Below are 24354 nucleotides of genomic sequence, written 5' to 3' on the forward strand. Positions count from 1 at the left end.
GTATTTAGTTCGGGAACCAGGCTGTTCCTGAAGTGTGCATATTTTAAACGGCGCTTACAACTGGGCAGCTATGGTGAATGTACCTGCACACTCCAAAAGCATTTGCAAGATTACGCCATACGTACTGTAGGGTTTCCATTTAGTGGGACATTTAATAGCTTTGCCCTGCATAATAGTTTTAATTTAAGCTTAGTGGGGCACGGAAGTTCTCTGATTCAAGATCCAGTAAGAATCACAATTTCCTCTTCCGTATCTCTTCAAGGGTTACAAGAGATTGGATTCAGGTTGATATGCTCAAGCTGGACAATGGAACATAAGAAGAAGAGCTCTTTACTATCCCCATAATGTACCTTTCGTTTCACTGGGAACAGGATTTCAGTCTCCCGGATGAGGCGATAACAAAGCTGATGGTAGTAATTCTGCTATGGGCAGAACTCAAGGCAGAAACTCAGAAATTGCAAGAAAACTTCCCACCACCACCCTGGTGTGCTACTTGCTTTAGGATTCCAAACAGAATACGGAACTCCCTCTTCCTTGAAAGAATCTATCTATCTATCTATCTATCTATCTATCTATCTATCTATCTATCTATCTATCTATCTATCTATCTATCTATCTAGTTATCTATCATCTCTCTCTCTCTCTCTAGCTGGATAGCTAGATAGCTAATTATCTATCTATCTATCTATCTCTAGCTAGCCAGCTAGCTAGCTATCATATACTTTCATTTGTTTTCTAATCCATGTGCGGGTCTTTTTATCTTGTCTTGTGATGCTGAGAATGTGTCTTTCCATGGCTCTTTGTGCCACTCGTAGTGGATGTGTGTGTGTGTGTGTGTGTGTGTGTGTATACATATACATACACACATTTTTATTTGTTTTAATAGAATAGAATAGAATAGAATAGAATAGAATAGAATAAATATTGGAATATGGAATGGAATGGAATGGAATAGAACAGAATGGAACGGAACGGATCGGAACAGAACAGAACAGAACAGAATAGAACAGAACAGAACAGAACAGAACAGAACAGAACAGAATAGAATAGAATAGAATAGAATAGAATAGAATAGAATAGAATAGAATAGAATAGAATAAATATTGGAATATGGAATGGAATGGAATACTTTCATTTGTTTTCTAATCCATGTGCGGGTCTTTTTATCTTATCTTGTGATGCTGAGAATGTGTCTTTCCATGGCTCTTTGTGCCACTCGTAGTGGATGTGTGTGTGTGTGTGTGTGTGTGTGTGTGTGTACATATACATACAGACATTTTTATTTGTTTTAATAGAATAGAATAGAATACAATAGAATAAATATTGGAATATGGAATGGAATGGAATGGAATAGAACAGAATGGAACGGAACGGATCGGAACAGAACAGAACAGAACAGAACAGAATAGAATAGAATAGAATAGAATAAATATTGGAATATGGAATGGAATGGAATACTTTCATTTGTTTTCTAATCCATGTGCGGGTCTTTTTATCTTGTCTTGTGATGCTGAGAATGTGTCTTTCCATGGCTCTTTGTGCCACTCGTAGTGGATGTGTGTGTGTGTGTGTGTGTGTATACATATACATACACACATTTTTATTTGTTTTAATAGAATAGAATAGAATAGAATAAATATTGGAATATGGAATGGAATGGAATAGAACAGAATGGAACGGAACGGATCGGAACAGAACAGAACAGAACAGAACAGAACAGAACAGAACAGAATAGAATAGAATAGAATAGAATAGAATAGAATAGAATAGAATAGAATAGAATAGAATAGAATATGGAAAGAGTAGAATATGGAAAGAGTATGTATGGTGTGTGTGTGTGTGTGTGTGTGTGTATTCCTTGAATATATCAGGTGTTAGAAGAACAAATGGGTTACTCCTGCTCTTCTCCAGCTAGTTCCTACTCTCTATTTCATCTCCAGTCTCCCAGAGAGTCATCAAAACTGAGATTTAATTACATCTTAAGGGAGTGGGGGGGGGACCCAAAGTGTAAACATGACTCCTTTTTATCTCCTGATACATCTGGACAAGTAGACAATGTGCTAAAACAAACTAAATCTGGCCTGACAGTCACTTCAAAGAGTTCAGCAAGAGTCTTGCCGCTACTTAAGGCGCAGGAATGCCGTTGCTAAGCATCTTTTTTCAACCTACCCGTCAGTAAAAGAAGAGCAATTTCTTTCTTTCAGAGGCAGCCAAGAGAGTTAAAGGATTTGGGGGGATACGGGTGCTGTTAATGAAGCAGGTAGGTTTTTTTGGGGGGGGGGCGTGTGTGTGTGTAAAACTGCCTTTTTTTCCTAATGGAATAACTCTATTTATTTTTGCAAATCTCCTCTAGGAGATTGCAAATCTCCTTTAATAGGCCAAAAGTATTCAGAGTTTATACATTCTTGGCTACTAGGCATTCAAGCTTACATTAGTCCTTCAAACCATTTTCTCCGTAAACCTAACTTGTTTTGTTTTTACAAAAACCCACAAAAAGTGGGAAGTGTGAATAAGATCTGCTGTCCAGCTGACTCGAAGGCTACCTGTGTTTTCAGCAACTTATAAACCAAAATAACATATCATACATTGGATCCCTTCGGATAACCTTTCATAACCGTAGCACTTTTATTAATTTTTGTTTGCAAGAACTATAAATAGCAGGATCAAAATTGATCAAACCCAACCTGAGATCAAGAAGCAAGGATCAAGCTACACTAGTGTTTTTTTTTAAAACTTCATCTCTTTGAACTATCGAGATTAAAGCTGGCTGCCCAACAGCCCAATTTACGCCGTTCTTGATGAAATTTTGCTTATTTACCCAGTTATTTCAGAATATTTGCTGCGTATTTCTTTTGTGGTTGGTTATGTTGCTGTTCTTGATGAAATTTTGCTTATTTATCCAATTATTTCACAGTATTTGCTGTGTATTTCGTCTGTCATTGATCCAAGGCAGTTTAAAGGAATATAACAAGATGTATTGCTATTCAGTGGTGAAATTTATATACCGCACATTAATATTATTTGATGGTTGAAATATTTCTTTGCAGAATGATCATGAGCATATTAATCTCTCAAACTTTCCCTAGGTCAATATGTTCAAAGTCTGACATCTCAGGTTAAAACAAGCTCCGTCTAGGGGAAAAAAAATGAAACGCAACCTGTTTTTTATCTTCTCAGTAAAATTGACCCCTTTTCCTATAATGCAAAGTTAGAGTCCTTATTTGGGTCTAACTAACATCTCCAATGTATCTCAGAAACCTTTTTAAGTACTTCAAGTTTCGGAACTGTTCAAATGTCCAGCTACTAGAATGGAAGTCTTCTCTACATTTTTTCTGACGGTGCCTAAATTGTGGGACTTTCCCATGAAGCATTGGGTTTTTCAGATCCGTTAATTGTTCCTTGAGACCTTATTTCTTTATTCTAGAAATCTATTTAATTCTACATCCTATGTTTTATCAGCAGGCGGACTGTCTTTATCTCTGGGTTTTGCTGCTTATTTTGATACCCATGTTTGATGGTATTTCATTATTTTTACCGTGTTTTGTTTCAACGTTGAACATGAAAAATTGGCAATATATAAAAGCCAATGAATAAATAATACACACACATACACACACACACACATACATATATATATATACACACACATATATATATATAAACACACACACATATATTCATACACATACATATATAACATATACACACACATATATACATATATGTATATATATATCTACAAACACACACATACGTGTATACATATATACACACATATATAAACTAATTTAGAGAACTAGACTAATTTTAAGATAGCCAGAGACGGAGCCAGGATTTCTCAAAATCCAATCTCACTTCTTCTTTGAAATCTGTCATCTGCCTCATCAAGACAATAAGGATTTTATTCTATAGGATTGTAGGCATAGATATTGAATTATTTTCAGTAGTTTTAAATCATATTTTAAACTGCCCAGTGTTGTTATAAAGTATCTTGAATACTTCAATGCACTTCATGGTAAGGAGCCCTGGTGGCGCAGTCGTTAGAATGCAGTTTTGCAGGCTAACTCTGCCCACTGCCAGCAGTTTGATCCTGACTGGCTCCAGGTTGACTCAGCCTTTCATGCTTCTTTCCGAAGTCAGTAAAATGAGGACCCAGATGGTCGAGAGCAAGAGGCTGACTCTTAGGGAGGGCTGTAAGGCTCTGTGAAGCGGAGTATAAGTCTACAATGCTATTGCTACAATCTAATGTGCAGATTTATTTGAAAGCACCATTTTAATTTAAGAAAGGCCATCTCTGTACTGGCTAGCACAGGCTTCAGCTTATGAAGTGAAGGGGGGGAAAATCCTCTTCTAAATAAATATGCAAAATGCAGAGAGGAGAAAACTCTTCCCTTTCTTTGTTTGTTTTCTATCAAGAAAGTTTTGCTTTAAAAACAGCATTCTTCCCTAGATCTGGACAACATCAGTTGGGCAAACCATTACAGAGTCTGAGAAATTGCAGAAATAAATCACGTTTAACATTATCTCCAGCACTGTCATATTTACTAAACAGAGATGGAAATCAGCAGCAACAATTTTCATTGTTCCATTGAGCTCTTGTGTTCTAATTAAAGAGAAGGCTCTTTCCACTACTAGCCTAGCCATTGATCTTACTTGAATATTGTATAACTTTATTTTTTTTTTCCTTTTGTAGACTTTCACAAACGGCTAAGAATGCGTGCAGATGTGTGTGTCCAGGCAAGGATTTTAGTGCAAGGATTTATTTTGTCACTTGGCAATAAGAGGTCATTTGCACAGAGTCAAATCAATAAAGTTTTGGTCCTTTCTGTTTTCAGTTGCCCCTAACACAAGACAAACCTGATTTTTCCTCTTCCCCTCTAGCTTTAATAAAACGACGAGGTGGGTTTTTTATTATTATTACTATTAAAGATATAGGTCAAGCAAACCTGGTGATTTCGATTCTGTGGGGTGCCTTGGCCTCTGTTGTCGTATGACTCAAATTGTTCTGTTGGATCCTAATTATTCCTCTTGGTTGTTTCACATTTTCAGAATCCTCCTTGCACACTTACAGTAATGTCAGAACTGATAAGCTGCCCTGTAGTAAAACACTACATTATGTCCTCGCTTCCATTGTTAATACAGCCCAGAGATTGCAAGAATGCTTTAATCTGCTCCACAAGGAAAATGTGGTCTAAAAATGTAATAAACTTTGTATCTTTCCCAGATATCCCTTCCCGAAACAGTCCACAGTGATAGACATTTGAAAAGTGTCCTCCTGTATATAAATGCCCTTTATCTTGGAACTTTTTTAAAACAAACAAAAAAAAAATCAATTGGGAATGTATTTGTTTGAACAGTGTTTGTGGCAATAAAGCCTGAATCTCTAATCTGAAGGATGGCTTTTTCTCAGGCTAAGGGCAGCAAAGCAACAGTGTCCACAAAATTGCTTTTAATTATGATTTAATACTTCTTCATTTCACTGTTTCCCAGCTGAAAAGTTTAACTGCCCAGAGGTGATTCGCAAATCAAATAGTAAAAACCACAAGCGTTAGAATAACTCCACTAACAGTCACCTCTGACTGGAGTGACCTCTACACCTTGCAAAGAAACAAGCACAAACTCTAATTAATATTATAAACATTTAGCCAGGGCCAACAGCCCATTAAAATCTCCTGCTGTTATTGTTATCCAAAAGGTGACTCAAAAGAATGCTAGCTAGAGTAATAGAGCCCAGGTAGAGTCCACTGGGAAGAGATGGTCACATCATAAAAGTCATGGGTCCTTATTCTTGCAGAAGTTTGTGGCTTAAAATCAATGCCCTGAATTGGTAATAGCAATAGCACTTAGACTTATATACCACTTTGTCATGCTTTACAGCCCTCTCTACACGGTTTGTGAAGTGAGCCTATTGCCCCCCCCCGTTAATCTGGGTCCTCATTTTACCAACCTCAGAAAGATGGAAGGCTGAATCAGTTAGCAATAGCAAGAGCACTTAGACTTATATATCGCTTCAGAGTGCTTTATAGCCCTCTGTGGGTGGTTTACAGAGTCAGCCTGTTGCCCCCCGACCATCTGGGTCCTCATTTTACTGACCTCGGAAGGATGGAAGGCTGAAGCAATAGCAATAGCACTTAGACTTATATACCACTTCACAGTGCTTTACAGCCCTCTCTGAGAGGTTTACAGAGTCAGCCTGTTGCCCCCCGACCATCTGGGTCCTCATTTTACCGACCTCGGAAGGATGGAAGGCTGAGTCAACCTTGAGCCCCATCAGGATCAAACTCCAAACTTTGAGCGCTGTGCCATCACTGCGCCGCTCAGAATAATTAGTATCCTTAGAGGTCCAGGTTCCAGAAAAAATGAGTATAGGTCAAGGGGTAGCCAATATCTAAACTATATAATCAAGTAGGAAATTACTAGAAGACCTCCAAGGTCCCTTCCAACTCTGATGTTCTGTAAATGTTGTGACTTGACTATGTAGTATAGTATATATGAAAAGTATATATGACCCAGCTTTCTGCAATGCTTGTCTTGGCCCATTGACTAAGAACCGCTGGCCAGGACACCACAACTGTGTTGGGAGTTTCTATTTTTCTCAAAGATTTATTACTCAGCCAAGTGGTCTGGAAGTAGTCTCTGTTACATGGGGGCTTTGATGCTCTCTGGTCTTGGTTGTTTTCTTGCAGACGTTTCAGTACCCAACCAGGTAACATCATCAGTGCACTGATGATGTTACCTAAATTGTAATGAAATGTCCGCAAGAAAACAACCAAGCTCAGAGAGCATCAAGGACCCCACCCCTTCCTCCTCCTCCTCCTCCTCCTCCTCCTCCTCCCAAACCTCACTCCCTTTTAGCACTGATGTGTTACCTACATGGGTAATGAAACATCTGCAAGAAAACAACCAAGCTCAGAGGGCACCAAGAACCCCACAATCATCTCCTCAGACAATTTGGGTTAGAAATGTAAAATTTACTCAAGCACAAAATTTAAGAGAAAATTTTTATAAAATGTTTTATACATGGCATTTGGATCCCCAAACGTTGTCCCGCATGTATCTGAAATTACAGCCCAAATGTTGGAGATGTGGAAATTTAGATGCAACTTATTTTCATATTTGGTGGATTAAGATTTGGTGGAATGTTCAAAAGATTTTTAAGAAAAAGATAAAGTTTACTCCGCAATTATTTTTGTTGGGTATTATTGTAGATTTGGATGTTAAAGAAACTAATTTGATGTTGAACTTCATAACTGCTGCAAGATTATTGGTGGGGCAATATTGGAAGAAAAACTTATTGCCTACTTTGGAAGAATGGATACTTAAAGTGTCTAATTTAGCAGAAATGGCGAAAATCTCCGCCTATTTGAAGGATCATTCACAAGAAAGATATATTATGGTTTGGAGAAGATGGATTGATTATATTCAGAAGAAGTATGAAACTGAAAAGTATTATCTTGCTTTTGAATAGATTTTAGATAATTATTAATAGTATTAATGGTATTATTATTTTTGTTAATATTTGTTTTGAGAAGGAGTTAAAGCGTATTATGGTTTTGATTGATAGTTTAGTTGGTTTATGTTAGATAGAGTATGTTTGTTTATTTGTTACCCTGTAATCAGCTCTGGGAAGTGGGGAGGGGGGAGGGGATGGGTGGATTTATATTGTAATTTGTAAAACTTTTAATAATAAAAAAATCATCTCCTCCTCCTCCTCCCAACAAACCCCACTCCCTTCTAGAACTGATGATGTTACCTAATTGGGTAATGAAACATTCTGCAAGAAAACCACCAAGCTCAGAGAGCACCAAGGACCCCACAATTCAACCCTCAGCTACAAATATTCTCTACTATTGGAGCCTCTGTTATCTTCCATAATGATTGAAACTTTGAGAAAAATTAATGGTGCCTCCTAAGCTAGAAACCTTTTTTTAAAAAAAAAAAAAAAATTGGAAATCCATGAAATTGATAGTAGTTATTTACATGACCTCTGGAACCAAACTGATGAAGGATTACTTTGAACAACTAAAAGTTGACTTCCTGTGTTAAAATGTGTTTGATGCAAGGAGACGAAAACTGTTTTGGGCATACTAGATGAAAATAACTCTTAACAAGTGACGTGCTGCTCAAGATGCAACTCAGGATTTGAAAAATAAAGTGGTTTCATTTGGCCTGATATGATCTTTACATTTTGGGATGGATCTTTGATCAATCACTGTATTAAAAAAAGATATCCTTTGTTGTCATAACCCCAGCATTTGGAGTCTATCAAAACATGAAGAATTGAAATTTATTATAAATTGTTTGTTCATTTGTCCATGGAGGCTGGCTAAAAGAATAAGAATGCAAGACTGGAAAGCAAAAAGATCTCCTAATCTGCAGCAATGGATAGTGTGTTTGTGTGTGAATAACACAGAGTTCTGCTGCTAGTTTTATGCAAATAGTCTGTTGTCCTTAAAGCTCTTGAGATGCTTCTCCAAATTAGCTTAATAATCTCTGAGAGGGACAATACCCAAATCTGACAAATAAAATAGAATAAAATAAAATAAATATCCCAACTCCAATGATAACGTGGTGCTCTTTTTTTGAAGAAGCGACTCAATGCTTCAAACAATTTAGACTGAAGGATGGTTATCCGTGCCCAACAAATTCCAGTTGCTGTGTGGTGTTATAAAGCATTTACCTTAATGTCAGCAGCAAATATCTTGAGAATTCCTTGCCGTTGGTAATGACTTGCCTACTTTCTTAATCTATTTATTTGAAAACCTACTGCTGTACCATCCAGAACTACTAATATAGCACATTGTGAGCTGTTAAGAGGCTGGGGGTGGAATTATGTTAGCCTGATGTTCTACTCAGCAGGAAGTAGAGGAGGGCATTTTGTGTTTGTGTGTGTGTGGGGGGGAGAAATAATGATTTACCAGTTCAACTTGAATGAACTTGTACACTCTAAATGAATCATATGATCATTGATCACAAGTTAACAGCCATTTCAGTTGCCGTGCCGTGTTGTACAGACGCTCTGTGTGCAGCTGTGTGTAAGACACGGGAAGGTTACATCCAACAGGCAGCTAATGGCTCATGCTAGGAAGCCTCCAGCAGGAAAGCAGCACATGAGGTTGAATATTAAAAATGCAGGTGAAGCCACAAGTTTTGGCAGTTTGGGCCTCAGTAATAGCGGATGCGAAAGGCTTTCTTTTCTTTTTTTCCAAGTCAGAATGTTGTGTTTTTTCCTACCTCGCAAGCATTCACTTCTCTACACCGGAGGATTCAAAACTGAAATGCAAATACAAGAATTTGTGCAATTGTCCCTTTTCAAATGGCCATGCAATCTATCCCTTCCTATAAAATGGTGGTCCTGGAGGTGAAGACACTCGCTTCCCGTTCAGGAAATTGAGAATTCAAACCTACGCAGTGGGAGATGTTTCTCTATCAGGGTGCAAAGAGAAAATATCTGCAAAATGAAAAGGATCCTTGGACAAATTGAAATCAAGCCATTCAATTCACATAATGGCATTGAGGTCTGCAAGTAGCTCTGGAATAAAAGGGCTAAATGGAATTTAATGATGGATTTTTTTTGTTTGTTTGTTTTGCAGTTTCTGGGTATTCTAGGAATGTGATTTTTTTTATTGAAAACATGATTTTCAAAGGTGTCCCATGGAAAGTGGCACAGGCCTATTTCTCACTAAGGGACTCCATAAAGTCAATTTTCCAAGAACGCGTCCTCACTTCAGTCAGTCACTTGTCTGAAAGGGTCTAGGTCAGGGGTAGGCAACCTTGGCTCTTTAATGACTCATGGACTTCAACTCCCAGAATTCCTCAGCCAGCCTGGCTCAGTTTGGAAACCTCTCCCTTTCCCCTCAGCATGGCTGGCTCAGGAATTCTGGGAGTTGAAGTATTGCCTACTCCTGGTTTAGGTTCTCCTGCTTGAGCAGGGGGTTGGACTAGAAGACTATTCTAAATTCTAAATTGTCATCCACCCACCCCATTTCCTCTTGAAGAATGCTTGTCTTGTTTTCAAGAAAGCAAATATTTCCCTGGAACACAAAGTGTGAACATTGCTTAGCCTACACTGTGTAACAGATCTGGAAATAGCTAACCTTGCAGATCAAAAGAGCCAGGAACTATGCAAAGTTAGAAACGGAGTCAAACTTAAAATGAGAAGGAGCTTATAGTCAGTGGGAGATGTCTGCTCACTTCCAAGAAGTAATAGATCTTACAGACATGATTCCTCAACTTCAAAGGGAGACTGACAGAATTATAACTTATCAAACGACACAATTCTGTCACCTTTCCCTTGAATGGTGATAAACACATTTTCATCCCACTATAAGTATTCATTTGCCTAGCAATACCAGGATGTTTGTGTTACAATGCAAATACTTAGTGAATAGTCACCCTGGTAATCTTGCTGGTTTAGAAAACTTAATATGCTTTTTCACAATCTTTCTTTACTCCCCTTTATTAATATTTTCTGTCATCTGAGCACAGCCTCCCCTCATTGATTCACAATATTAGATAAATAATTATCTCATTACACAATATTAGATAAATAATCTAATTAAAGATAAAGTGGCCCATACCATACCATGCCCTTTTCTTTCTTCAGTCTTTAAACACGGGATTGAATCATATCAGCTTTCTAACATCCTAGAAGCCTTGAGCAGAGGAGGGAGGGGGGGCAACACTTATCCCAGTCCACACACAATAAAAACAAACAAACAAACAAACTATTACTAGCATAAATCCAGGAGAACAAAGTATGATTTTGAAAACAGAGCCAACATTATGGAACTGCATAAGTCCAAAGCAGCAGGCTAAATCTTGGAAACTCTCCATTTTTGTTCAAAACCAGCCCTATCTCTGTGGCCTGATGCATATTGTTTATCCAAAATATATTTCACAATTTAAATTAATTATTTCTTCAGTGTCAACATGCCCTTTCTTTGCCTTTCATATCCCCTTCTCTTTCTCTTGTCCTTGGCTATTTTGCTGTTGAGTTCTCTAAACCTTTGACTTAGCCAGTCGTGTGTCGCAGCAGCTAAAAAAGCTAATGGACTCCTAGGTTGCATTAATAAAGGGATAGAACCAAGATCACGTGAAGTTTTAGTACTGCCTTATAAAGCCTTAGTAAGGCCACATCTGGAATACGGCATCCAGTTTGGGTCACCACATTACAAAAAAGATGCTGACACTTTGGAAAAAGTACAAAGAAGAGCAACTAAGATGACTAAAGGTCTGGAGACTAAAACATATGAAGAAGAATGGTTGCAAGATTTGGGAATGGCCAGTCTAGAGAAAAAAAGGACTAGGGGAGACATGATAGCAGTATTTCAGCATTTGAGGGGCTGCCACAAACAGGAGGGGGGCCAATCTTATTCTCCAAAGCGCCTGAAGGCAGGACAAGAAACAATGGATGGAAACTAATCAAGGAGAGAAGCAATCTGGAATTAAGGAGAAACTTCCTTAACAGGGAGGACAATTAACTAGTGGAACGGCTTTGCCTTCAGAAGTTGTGGGTGCTTCATCACTGGAGGTTTTTAAGAAGAGATTGGACAGTCAAATGGTATAGGGTCTCCTGCTTGAGCAGGGGGCTGGACTAGAAGACCTCCAAGGTCCCTTCCAATTCTGTAGCCCTAACATTCACTGAAACTTCCTACCATCACTTTCCAATCCTTATTCTGCTTACAGATGAGAATATATGTAAATGAAACACATATAGCAATATAATTTATCTTTTCATGAGGTCACGTTAAGCCATCATTCCATGAAAGACAATTTGGATTATGACTGTTTCTGAAAAATTTTCTTCCATAAACTGAGATGTCACACCTATTCAGTGTATCTTTCCAAGAGGAAAAAAAAAACACAACCCCATTTTTTAAGAATTAAAACAAAACAGGACTTCACCCACCAATACACAGAGACAGAATCATATTAAGAAATTGTTACTAGCTGGGAGAATTCTCTATAAATGTTATTAAATTGTACTGGTTTTCTGTATACAAAAAGAAAATTTGTTTACAGTTTTAGCAGAGACTTATAAATGGAGTCTTAACTCAGCGGCAAGAAAATCGGGAAAAACAACATCTGCATTGACTTATTAACACATTAAAGCTACCGCAAATATTATACGTTACAGTTTAATTTGAAAAGGGAATACCACAAAACACATCTGAAAACAAGAAAAGTATATTCTTGTTATGATTGCTGAGAAGAAAATCGAACACGCAGAGGAATAAAAATATAAATTTTATTACTCCACGCTAAGATCATAAGATCAAGGAGAGTCATGTGATAAAAGACATAGACATCATAGAAAATTCCAGAAGATCAACTGTGAGAAGAAACCCTTAATTATGAGAGGAATATTAGCCTGAAGTAGGCCGAACACTGCAATTAAAAAGAAATTAAATATAGCTTCCTTAATGTCTCAATTATATAACAATTGATCGATTTTATTTCGATCGCAGACCGGCATAAAACTAATAACTGACCAATGGTGTTAAAATACAAATAAAAATTCATACTGATAGAATAAAGTAAGGTAAACAAAAAATAACTAATGTAGAATGATAGAGCACCTATATTAAAATGGATCTATCTATTTATCAATCAATCAATCAATCAACTATCTATCCATCCATCCATCCATCATCTATCTATCTATCTATCTACCTATCCATATCTATCTATCTGTCTGTCTGTCTGTCTGTCTGTCTGTCTGTCTATCTATCTATCTATCTATCTATCTATCTATCTATCTATCTCTATCCATCCATCCATCCATCCATCCATTCATCTATCCATCCATCCATCCATCCATCCACACATCCACACATACAGAGTTCCTAAATTTGGGGAGATTTGTGATTTTTTTTGCCAGGTTTTTATATAGAAAATGTTACTACATAGGAAGGAATATGAGTTTCCATCTCCTTAAAACTGTTGCTTTCTCAAACCTATTTTTTTCTCTCCTAATTCACTCAACTATGATAAATTATTCAGTGGGAACAAAATGAAACATATATCCCACCCCTAATAAATATAAGAGAACAATTCACGTTTAAGGACTGTTTATAAGCAATATGTGCAATATGGACCCAATAAGGGTAACGTTCTTATTTCCTGTCCTACTCCAGGAATCTCTGCATTCCCCTTTACTTTGATTCTGATTTAAAAAGCTAAATTTATCAAATTCACTATGGGAATTTGGAGTGAAAATTTCAACCCTCTGTAAGGGAGCGAAAGCAATTTTTGGAAAGAAAGAAATAAACTGTGCAGATAACATGCCGAGATCCATAGATGCCTTGTTATAGGATGACTTTAAAGCTGTGCCCAAGTTTCTCAAAGTATTTTTTCTTTTTTAAAAAACAAAAAACAAAAAAACACCTGAGATTAGTCTTTAGTCAGGAGCATAATGGCAGATCAAAATGGCGGCTTAGACTGTCAATGCAAATGGTATTTCTGTTACTTGACAAAGTCGCTCAATTGTCAGTGGCAAATCCCTCTGTTGAAAATCCCCTGTAACGGTTACCCCAGTAGGGTGAGAATTTATCAACCAGCCTTGCTCATATTCCACATTATTTGGAAAGCTGTCCCGGGTGAAAGAAAAATCTGGAAGAGTGAGAATTTGATAGCACTAATACAGAATGGTGTTGTACTCACATTTCACACAAGAGGAATTACCAACTGCAAGAGAACTTTATTCGGAGGGAGGGATATGTCACACACATGCAAACACCTCGTGCTTGGCTTGAAAAGCTCATCAAAATTAACACACATTTCTGAAAATATGTGTAAAAACTCACAGCCGTATCTCAGCCATGGGGTTAAAATAAAGCATTGATGCAAAGTCTCACAGGGGAAAAAATGGGGTAAGGAAAAGTATGTCTTGAAGAGATTCCTGTTTCATTGCACAAAAAAGAGAAATATAAACAAAGAAAAAAAATATTTTAAATCCATATAGAGCCACTGAGGTTTTCTTTTTCTTCGTAATTGGCGAGGAAGTTGATGGAACAGGATAATATTGGGAAACCTGTAGCATAAATCACCACCCACCATTATATCACTGTTTTCACAGGGCCTTTGAGAAGCCATCAATAAAACCATAAAATCTATAGGGAGTGGAAGAAGAACTTAAACATGGTCCTACTGGATCAGATCAAAGTCCAATTTATCTCTGTCCACCATTTTGCCTCTCAGAAGCAGCCAAACAAGAAAGAGAGAGAGAGAGAGAGAGAGAATGAGAGAGAGAAAAAGAAAGAGAGAGAATGAGAGAGAAAGAGAGAGAATGAGAGAGAGAGAGAATGAGAGAGACAGAGAGACAGAGACAGAGACAGAGGGGGGGGGATGGAGGCAAATCATTTCAACACAATAACCTCTCCCACTGTTGTCTTCCTGCAACTAGCATGGGAGGCATAGTGCCCCCACTCAACAGAGGGCAACTCACCCTGAAACAAGAGTTACACTAATACCAAAGAAATGGTAGTATAGAGTCATTAAGAAAATGATGCAAAAGGAGTGATAGATTGAAATGTGAATGACAAAAATTAAGATTTTTTTTTTTACTTATTTTAAATAATTAAATTGAATGGTTCAATTGTCCTGTGGCGAGTTGGCCAAGGGCAGTTGGTTGCAATGAGTTGTCTGAGGCAAGTTGGCCAAGGAGAGTTTGCCGTAGCAAGTTGGAGAGTTGGCTGAGGTTAATTGGCCAAGGTGAGTTGGCTGTAGCAAGTTGGCCATGGCAAGTTGGCTTTAGTAAGTTGGAGAGTTGGACAAGGTGAGTTGTCCGAGGCAAGTTGGCCATGGCAAATTGGCTGTAGCAAGTTGGAGAGTTGGCCAAGACGAGTTGGCCGAGTTGAGTTGGCTATAGCAAGTTGGAGAGTTGGCCAAGGTGAGTTGGCTGTAGCAAATTGGCCATGGTGAGTTGTTCACAGTGAACTGGCTGCAGCAAGTTGTCCCATTCCATCCCAGCTCAGAAGTGATTGTGTGTCTTCAAGACTAAGGTCCTGGGTGGTCAGATCCTCCAAGAACTGATCCACTTCTTTTTTCAAACCATTCAAAGTTGGCTGTCACTGTCACACCTCAAGTGGTGGTGGTGGGGCCCATCTGCAGAAGGGATCCATAAAGTGTCAAAAAAATCAAGACAAGCTTCATGCCTGGCAATTTTCTTCATTTTTTGGCCCCCTGGTATGCTGCTACATCTTCTCATGATTTGTAAGTACTTTACAACCTCTGTCCTAAATTTCCTTCCAGTTAGTTTTACTAACTCTGGTCCTCATGTTTTGAAACCGAGGAAAAATGTCTTCCTATCTACTTTCTCCAGGCTGCCCCCTCAATCATTTTCCTTCTCAATCCTCATTTTTGAAAGTTAAAGAACCCCAGATGTTTTAAGCCTTTTCTTGTAGGAAAGATGTTTCTTCTTGTAGGAAAAAAAACGTACAGTCCTTGACTTAGGAAAAAAAAGCCAACAACCACGGGAACACTTGATTAAGTCTGGATTTCTTTTCTGCCTAAGACTATTCACCCTTCTTTTCCCATTAAAGTAACTCAATTAAATTACAACTGTTGCTTTGGGAACTGCTCATTTTGTCTTGATGCTTTGTTTTTTAAGATCCATTGTTACACCGTTTGAACTGCAAGGATTCTGTCAAAGCTTTCTGACAAAAACAAAAAAAAAGTCTGGCTGGAGTCAATTCTGTGCGTTGTATGAAAAACTAAGTCAGGATTCTGCAAAGCTGAAGAGAAACATTATATAAATCTTTTCCCCGAGTGCACAGAGAGAGGAAATGGAAGTAGAAGCGTCTTCGGGAAGAGAAGCACATCTGTCAGGCCCAAAACCAAGAACGACAGGTGGCAATTCTTCCAAGCTGAGGGTGATTTTGTTTTTGTTTTTTAATTGTTTCAGACCTATAAACAAAATCTGGTCAAACTGAAGACTCTGCTATCTGTTTCTACAAATAGGCTCTGTAGGCTTTTAGGAAGGAGCTGTCTTCACCCTCTATCTCTCATAGGTGATATTTGGGCTGAGTTGCCTCTTACTGCTCCAGACTCCCCCCTTCTTTCTGGGGGTCCACCTCCTCACTACATTCAACACAAGTTCGATGTAATCTGACTCAAAGGTACCACTCAACACACACACACATACACACACACACACTTTTACTCATGCAACTTACAAATGAAGACAGAAAATGGATTCAACCCAATGGGCAATCGTCGTCAATCTTACCCCGGATTTTTATTAACGTATATCGCCAAGACACTGGGCGAATGGATTCAGTACAATACTTGACAATCAAAAAGCATCACTTCTGCTTCAGATGAAGCAAAAGGATTTGTGGGTCCTTTCATCTGGTCCGATGAAATCTTCCTAATTTTAGTGTTCTAAGAGATAGAATAGGATGGAGATTTATCTCCAGCTAGTTAAGGTCCTTAATGGCTTTCTTAATCCTTGCACTCAAAACTGTTGTTTTGTTAAGTGAGGAAGGATATGTACTTGAATTTCTAACCGTGAAATCTGCTCACCAACATCTCACAAGGCTGTGTATGTCTTTGTGTTTGTGTGTGTGTGTGTGTGTGTATTCACATATCTGAACACTGAAATTCTCTGTGTAATTCATCATATTCATCGTGATGAATTGCAGCGATTGGTAAAATGATGGATTTTATCTCCTTGCTGTTACATACAGATTCCAGTGTTAGAATGGAAAGTCAGAGGCAATTTTTTTTCCCCAGCAATTAAACCACGTACATCTCATTAACGCCCTCCAAATGAAAGTGATAACGGTTATGAATCAGAAAATAAAACATAGCTGTAATCCAAATCATGATTCCTTGAAACCTTAAAATTAAAACTTTTTTTTTAAGTCCGTTAAAAGCAAGCCCCAAACATTAGGCCTCGGTTATAAGACCTTGTAAAGTATAGTATTATTTTTTTCTTTCCAAAATGAGCAAATCAAATAAACTTTCCAGACTGGGTTATATCAGAAAATAAAGCACGGTTATTATAGCCCCTGAATACTGAATGAATCATAGCTAATATTAATTTCCGGACAAAAATAGATCAATTAAAAATGTTTCTCTGGTCTGCACCAAAATACAAAAAACTAGAAGAAATCCTCGTCTTACAACAGTTTGTTTAGTGTTCATTCAAAGTTACAACAGTCTGAAAAAAGTGATTTATGACTGTTTTTCACCTTTATGGCACTTGCAGCATCCCTGTGCATCAGGTCGAGTCAAGTAAGTTTATTACAGTCAAAGACCAGAGACTAGAACAAGTTAAAACACTCAAGGAATATCATTTTATCGGCCTTGGGAAGATAGAAGGCTGAGGCAATAGCAATAGCACTTAAACTTATATACCACTTCCTGGTACTTTACAGCCCTCTCTGAGTCATTTACAAAGTCAGCAACTTGCCCCCGACAATCTGGGTCCACATTTTACCGACCTGGAGAGGATGGAAGGCTGCGTCAACCTTGAGCTGGTGAAAATCAAACTGCTGGCAGTCGACAGAGTCAGCCTGCAATACCGTATTTTAACCACTGCACCACCTCGGCTCTTTTAATAAAGAAGTAGATAAGTAAATATCCAAATGTGTATAGTTTCTACAGGCCACACATGACCACTGACTGTATCCTGGGAGCCATTGCACAGGGTACAACAGGCAAAACGGAGTCCAAAGTGAGATGAAATAGCTTTTGATCATAAGGTATCATTCATAAAACATATGAAGAGCGGTTTCACGAACTGGGTAGGTCTTGTCTGTTACTACATAAGAAGGAATATGGATTGTCTTTGCCTTGACTTCCATGTCCATGTAGGCAACTGGCTTGTGACATCTGCTATTGCCAGGATTCCTATTTTAATTGCTGCAATTTGGGAGGGTGGCTGATGACTCCCCGTTGCTTCAGGTGGGACCATGCCCCCCCTTGACATTTGATACCAACATGAGCTAGGAAACGCACCTGAAGCCAGTGCAAAGAGAGCTGGATCCAGTAAAAACTGCTTCGGACACGGCCAAGTGCTTTCGGTTAAGTGAGCACATAAGGCTGAAGATTTCCGTCTTTTGGCCTTCCAACCAGAAGGAAGGACTCGTGAAGGTGAACGGTTTGCAGACAAAGAGGTTATAAAAGAGACAAAACCAGGATAAAAATTAAATAAAAAGTAGCTGTCTTCAACTGTAATTGCACTTCTCTGCTGAGCCGGCTTTTGGATATATAAATGTGATTTACCATCCGCTTGCAACTACAAATCAGGTCTTAAGAAACACTCGTGCTATGAAATTGTTTAATCTCATCAAGCTTTGCTTTCACAGCAAGCCATAAATCACAAAGTCTTTGTTATCATAGACCTCCACCAGTGCCTTTCAGGCAGGCAATGGATCGTGGGTATATATAATCCTGACTGCACAAACACTGGGGTCATTGCAGACTGAAAGACTTTCATAATAGCCACTCTGCAGCTGGTGGAACACAAGCCTATGATGGATATCTCATTTCCTACAGTCGGCATCTATTCCGAGCAAATTATTACCACATAAATTTCTTGTCAACAGAAACGGCCAATTAATTAAGTTAAAAATTTACTCATGATCACATCTACAAACCAAATAGAACTGCAGGGGCAATTTTCCAGTTACTGAATATACCGCGGGTCAGTTTAATGAATAATTTTTAACTTTGTCATAAACTCAAAGACAGGTTAATATCGGGAAGTACCTGAGTGGAAGGTAGCTGCTGACCGAGTTCCTGAACATAGATTTGTTCTGATGCCAGTTGCCAACATCTGGGGTCAGAAAGAAACTTTATAAGAAATTAGAGGGGCATCTTTAGGGGGAAATCCAGGTGCAGAATGAAACCACCCGTATCTGGGTAGTTAATGAGACATATTGAGACTCTGGAAAGAGTGAGGAGAGCAATTAAGATGATTGGGGGGCTGGAGGCTAAAACATATGAAGAATGGTGGCAGGAATTTCTACGAAGATTCTCCGCCATCCGAGTCCTGGTTGTCCAAAAAAATGCTTTTTTTCAGGAGGTAACTAGACTTTCTTGTTCTTCTTTGAAGACATTTTGCTTCTCATCCAAGAAGTTCTTCAGCTCTGACTGGATGGTGGGGAATGGATTTGATGCAAATGACCAGCTATCTGCAAGGAATATAATTTCTTCCATTCCCCACCATGCAGTCAGAACTGAAGAAGCTTCTGGGATGAGAAGCAAAACATCTTCAAAGAAAAACAAGAAAGTCCAATTGCTTCCTGAAAAAGCATATTTGGGACTGGCATAGAAAAGGGGGGAGGGATAGCCGTTCATGGATCATGAAAGCCTGTTTCATGCCAAGGTCATTGCTGCAACTGCTTGATGGAGAAGCGAGCCGTTCCCATAAAAAAAATGAACCTTATTATTGGACAACGTGAAGCCTTGGTGGGTGGGGGCTTGAACTTCCATTGTTTAACTATGTCAGTTTTTGTGCGGGAACCCTGGTGCTGGTTTTGCTTCTTTGGTTCTGAAATCCTGTACCCAATAAATTTTGACCTGCTTGGACTGAATTGCCTCAAGGAGTCCTTTCACTGGATCTGGTAATCAGACTTTTGACATTTATTTTGGCAAGATTCTGTCCATTAGGTTGCAAGCAAATAAAGACTTGAACTCAACTGGGTTTCATTGCGTCATCCCTGAACTTGGGTTTTGACAGCTCCCGAGCAGAAAAAAGGGAGAAAAGCATCTCCATATACTTAGATAGTTCAAACCTCTCATTTTCAAGATATGAATTAAATTCATATAGAATCAAAACAGCTAGCACCTTTGGGTTGCAGAAATGTCTAATCTAGTGAAAAGAATGATAGCAGTGTTCCAATATTTGTGGGGCCACCACAAATAGGGAGTCAACTTATTTTCCAAAGCACCTGAAGGCAGGACAAGAAGCAATGGATGGAAACTGAGCAAAGAGAGAGGCAACCTGGAATTAAGGAGAAACTTCCTAACCATGAGGACAATCAACCCGTGGAATGTCTTGCCTTCAAAAGTTGTGGGTGCTCCAACACTGGAGGTTTTTAAGAAGAGATTGGACAGCCAACTATCTGAAATGGTATACGGTTTCCTCCTTGAGCAGGGGGCTGGACTAGAGGATCTCCAAAATCCCTTCCAACTCTGAGGATGATGATAATGTTGATCTCCCTTCAAAAAGCCTACACTGACAAAGTATGTCAAACAAAATACTGGTTTGTTGCTGCCAAGGGTAGGAATCACTGTAACTGTTTCCAGTTGTTAACACTGAATGTTTCCTTACGGAAGCTGAGAAGTATGAAGCATAAAAAGGTTTTAATTTATCCCTAAGCCCAAATTTACTTGACTTCAAAGCACCTAATAGGATACTTCCCACTCATGGTGATCATGGGAAAGTATCATTAGAAATCTCCTTTCCCTTAGTAGGAAAGGAGATTGTGGGGAAGGAACTGTGTTCTTCCTTCAAGAGAAACATCAGTTAGGTTTCACCTTCTGTAATCATATCCACCTAGACGTTTTCAAGAAGGCAAAGCAGGGCTAACATTAGAGCAATTGATAAGAGCTCTACATACAATTACTGACTTGGGTTTATTATTGACCTCAAATGGACCTGCACGATAAGAGACCTCAATGGACTGGACAAACACTTCATAATTTTTATTTTAATCTTCTTCCAGAGTGAGAGCCCACCCGTATCTCCCACACATGCCATTTGATAACATGATCCAGGAGATGGCTAATGGAGTAAGGGGAGTCTCACCTCTAGGTCAAGGGTTCAAATTTATCCTGGGTAGCTACTGACAGGAAACCATTACCATCTGAAGGATTCTCCTTGCTTTCTCCCTCTGGCTTCATTTTAGTTCGTTTTTATTTGCAAAGATGGGCAAACACAAATCATAGGCATATCACGGCTGGTCAAGTCCTTCGGTATGCATTGTAGCACATGTTTTACTGCAGAAATTCAGTATTTAGCCTGGTGTTCTATGTTGAGCCGTTTGGATAACCAATGAAAAAGCTATTGGACAAAATGTTTCAAAGAAAAGGGTCTGCGCGATAAAAGCATTTAATGTAGATGCAGTCTGTTGGATAAGGGCTGTTCCTCCTGTGCCATGTACAATATTTGATGAATGTATTTGTTTTATAAGATCCCCAAGCTAATTCTCAGCATTGATTGATTGGATGCCATCAAGTCATTCTTGACTCTTAGTGATAACATAGATAGGGTTTTTTTTTTCCTCATGACATTTCATCCCTAACTTGGTCTTTCATGTCTTCCAACAGTACATTGCTGGAGAATAGAAAAATGGAGGTATGGTTTCCACTACGTAGAACATAGAATAATATTTGGGAGGTCTTCTAGTCCAACCCCCTGCATAAGCAGGAGACCCAATATCATTTCAATTGGTTGCTCTCACCATTAGAAAAGGTCTCCTTAGTTCTAAGTTGCTTCTCTCCTTGGTTAGTTTCCATCCATTGTTTCTTATCTTACCTTTTGGTGCTTTGGAAAATAGTTTGACCCCCTCATCTTTCTAGGAGCACCTCAAATATCTGATCAAGTAGATGAGAGCTTCACATTTCCAAGTCAATGGAGACCACAGCCATGGCTGTAGATCAGGATTTGTCAAAAATCTGAGTGTTGAAGGCCACACAGCTTAGAGGTTGCCCAGATTGAGAAACTCTGATCTAGATTTCTGGGAGTTGAAATCCACACATCTTAAACTTGCCAAGATTGAGAACATTGCTCTAGAGCAGGGGTCTTCAAACTTGGCCCTTTGATGACTTGTGGACTTCAACTCCCAGAATTCCTCAGCCAGGCACACGTGCCTGGCTAAGGAATTCTGGGAGTTGAAGTCCACAAGTCATCAAAGGGCCAAGTTTGAAGACCCCTGCTCTAGACTGGGTGGTGATGTTATAATCCATATTGTGAGTTGCAAGATCGGTCTCTTCAAATCTCAGAACACTAAGGGCCCAAATAGACATATTCATACTGTTTGGTCTGGTATGACAAAGTCCCAGAGATTTTGCTGTATTTTTCTGGTAGAGAATTAAAGACTTTAGGCAAAACAACAACAAATCCTGTGATTTTATTTGGAATTGTTTGGAATGAATTAAATGTGTTTTAGACAGTTTTATTCACTCGAGATCTGTAGGTGGACCATTTTAATATAATAATAGGGAACAATACTTTTACACATACTGTGGCGTTCTAGATTTTCAATGTTGTTAGAAATTTTAACTAGAAAGTCAGATATGCTTTCACTCTTAAATATTGTGATTATATGATGCCGCCTTGGTCTAACAAATACTTTATGATGGCTTTTTAACTTAACTTTCCCTGTTTCTCAGGCAACAATAACAAAAAACTATGTCCTTAAGTAACATAACAACAGCAATTTGCAGCTCTCTCTCTCTCTCTTTGGTGCAAAACTAAAACAGCAACCCTGTATGCATTTATTACCTTAGTAGACATAAACAGTATTATATTGGAAGCTCACTGGGGAGTAAACTCTACATTGTAGAATAGAATAGAATAGAATAGAATAGAATAGAATAGAATAGAATAGAATAGAATAGAATAGAATAGAATAGAATAGAATAGAATATGGAATGATATGGAATGGAACAGAACAAAACGGAAATACAATTTTCTTTGTTTAGGGTTGAGAAAAAAGTGTAGTGGGAGAAAGAATTGCTTATATCACTATTCTTTCCCAAATACTCAGCTGGGGAAAAAGATTAAGACTTTTAGATATTTCCAAAAATGTTGCAGGGATTTTGGGATAATAAGCATCACATGCAGGATGGACAAATCATGTATCTTCTTCATGTCCTCTAGAGGAATCCCCTCCTCCATCCTGTCCAGCTGTTTTCAATAAGGAAAAGCTGCCATGGAAACTGATCCCGCTCCTGACTTCATAACTCCATACATGTCTACACGTGTACATTCTGTCTGTCTGTCTGTCTACTTACCTACCATGAACTGAGTCCTTATATTTAGATCCAACCATAGTTAACCATAGTTTTAACAGGGAAACTGTGAGCATCCTAGACCAAGCCAAGCCCCAAAACACTAGAGAAATTCCTGGAAGCCTGGTGTTGAGACAAATTGCCCATCAACAGGCACATAGAGATAAACAACATCTACATACCACTCAAAAGAGACAATCAAAAAGCCCAAAGAGAAACAAAAAAAGCAAAACATATCCTTACCAGCAACGAACAACCAGATGAGCAGAGATTAACACCAAGTTTAACATTACACCAAGAACTGAGAAGAAAACAATACCCAAATCAAGGAACTACCAACTTAGACACACAAGGTAACAATAAACAACAGTCCAATCAAGGAATCCATTTCCACCAACACTGACAGGGAAATATATAAATAGAGAACAACCATGATTCCATTCTAGCACTGATGATGTTACCTAGTTTGGTAATGAAACATCTGCAAAAAAAAGCCCCTCACCAAACTCACCCAGGACCCCACAGATCCAACCATCTGTAGAAGTACTCACAAGATGAGAATTGTGAGCACTAATGGTTGCGTTCTTCTGGAAAAAGGATCAGAGGAAATCACCTGAAGTCTTACTCCATGAATAATCCAAGTGGCATCAACATGATTCCTTCAAGTGAGCCATGAGTTTCTCTTTTGGACAGTTGTAGCCTCCCCTTTCTTTGAACAGCAAATTGATGTGTATCACCAATGGGATGAGAAATTCTTTTCAGTTTCCAAAGAAGGCCAGCCATGTGGTTGTGTGGAGAATTCATTTCTCTCCTCTGGATGTAAAAGTGCATCGGATGAGAGTTAAGAAACATAGACTTCAAATTGCACATTCCATTCCACTCACCTCGAGCATTCTGGGGTCTTTGGCTCAAGAGTTTCTCAGAAATCATAAAACAAGATATTTTATAACCGAGGACATCTGCATGACATACCAAGACAAATCTTGCGCTGAGGTTTAACTCCAAATGATACTTCAAACCTTAGTCTGACATGTTTTTCCGATCTACCCCTCAGGTCTATAAAAGTCCATATGACCTTCACTTCTTCTAAGCGTACTTGAGGATAAACTGTTATAATCCAAATGGGCCCATGACAAAGATAATTGCCAAATAAACTTTTTAACTGCCCTCTGAAGGAAGATTTGTTTATTTCATTTACTCCAGAGTAAACAAAAGGACTCTTGGATTATCTTCCTCCAAGATCAGCTCCCACACTCACTAGAATTTAGGAGACTCATTTAAGTGCAGATAATTGGTCATGTACAGGCTGATGTTTCCAGATAAAACAGCAAGAGTAGACTTCATGCTGGAAACCAAAGATCCCGTCCATTCAGTGATGCTCAC

At 38.6% G+C, this 24354-nt stretch overlaps 1 protein-coding gene and 1 long non-coding RNA gene across 3 annotated transcripts in view; one reads left to right on the plus strand and one right to left on the minus strand.

Moving 5' to 3' along the window:
* Positions 1-24354, minus strand: part of LOC120310652 (leucine-rich melanocyte differentiation-associated protein-like) — a 320932-nt gene that overhangs the window by 90065 nt on the left and 206513 nt on the right. The window lies entirely within an intron of this gene.
* Positions 1968-7946, plus strand: LOC120310653. The gene is made up of 3 exons (XR_005557420.1): positions 1968-2260; positions 4694-4899; positions 7739-7946. It is a non-coding gene; the product is annotated as an uncharacterized LOC120310653 (long non-coding RNA).

The sequence above is a fragment of the Crotalus tigris genome, unplaced genomic scaffold (assembly GCF_016545835.1).
Source record: "Crotalus tigris isolate CLP2741 ecotype Arizona unplaced genomic scaffold, ASM1654583v1 scf7180000018252.723642, whole genome shotgun sequence".
Classification (NCBI taxonomy): domain Eukaryota; kingdom Metazoa; phylum Chordata; class Lepidosauria; order Squamata; family Viperidae; genus Crotalus; species Crotalus tigris.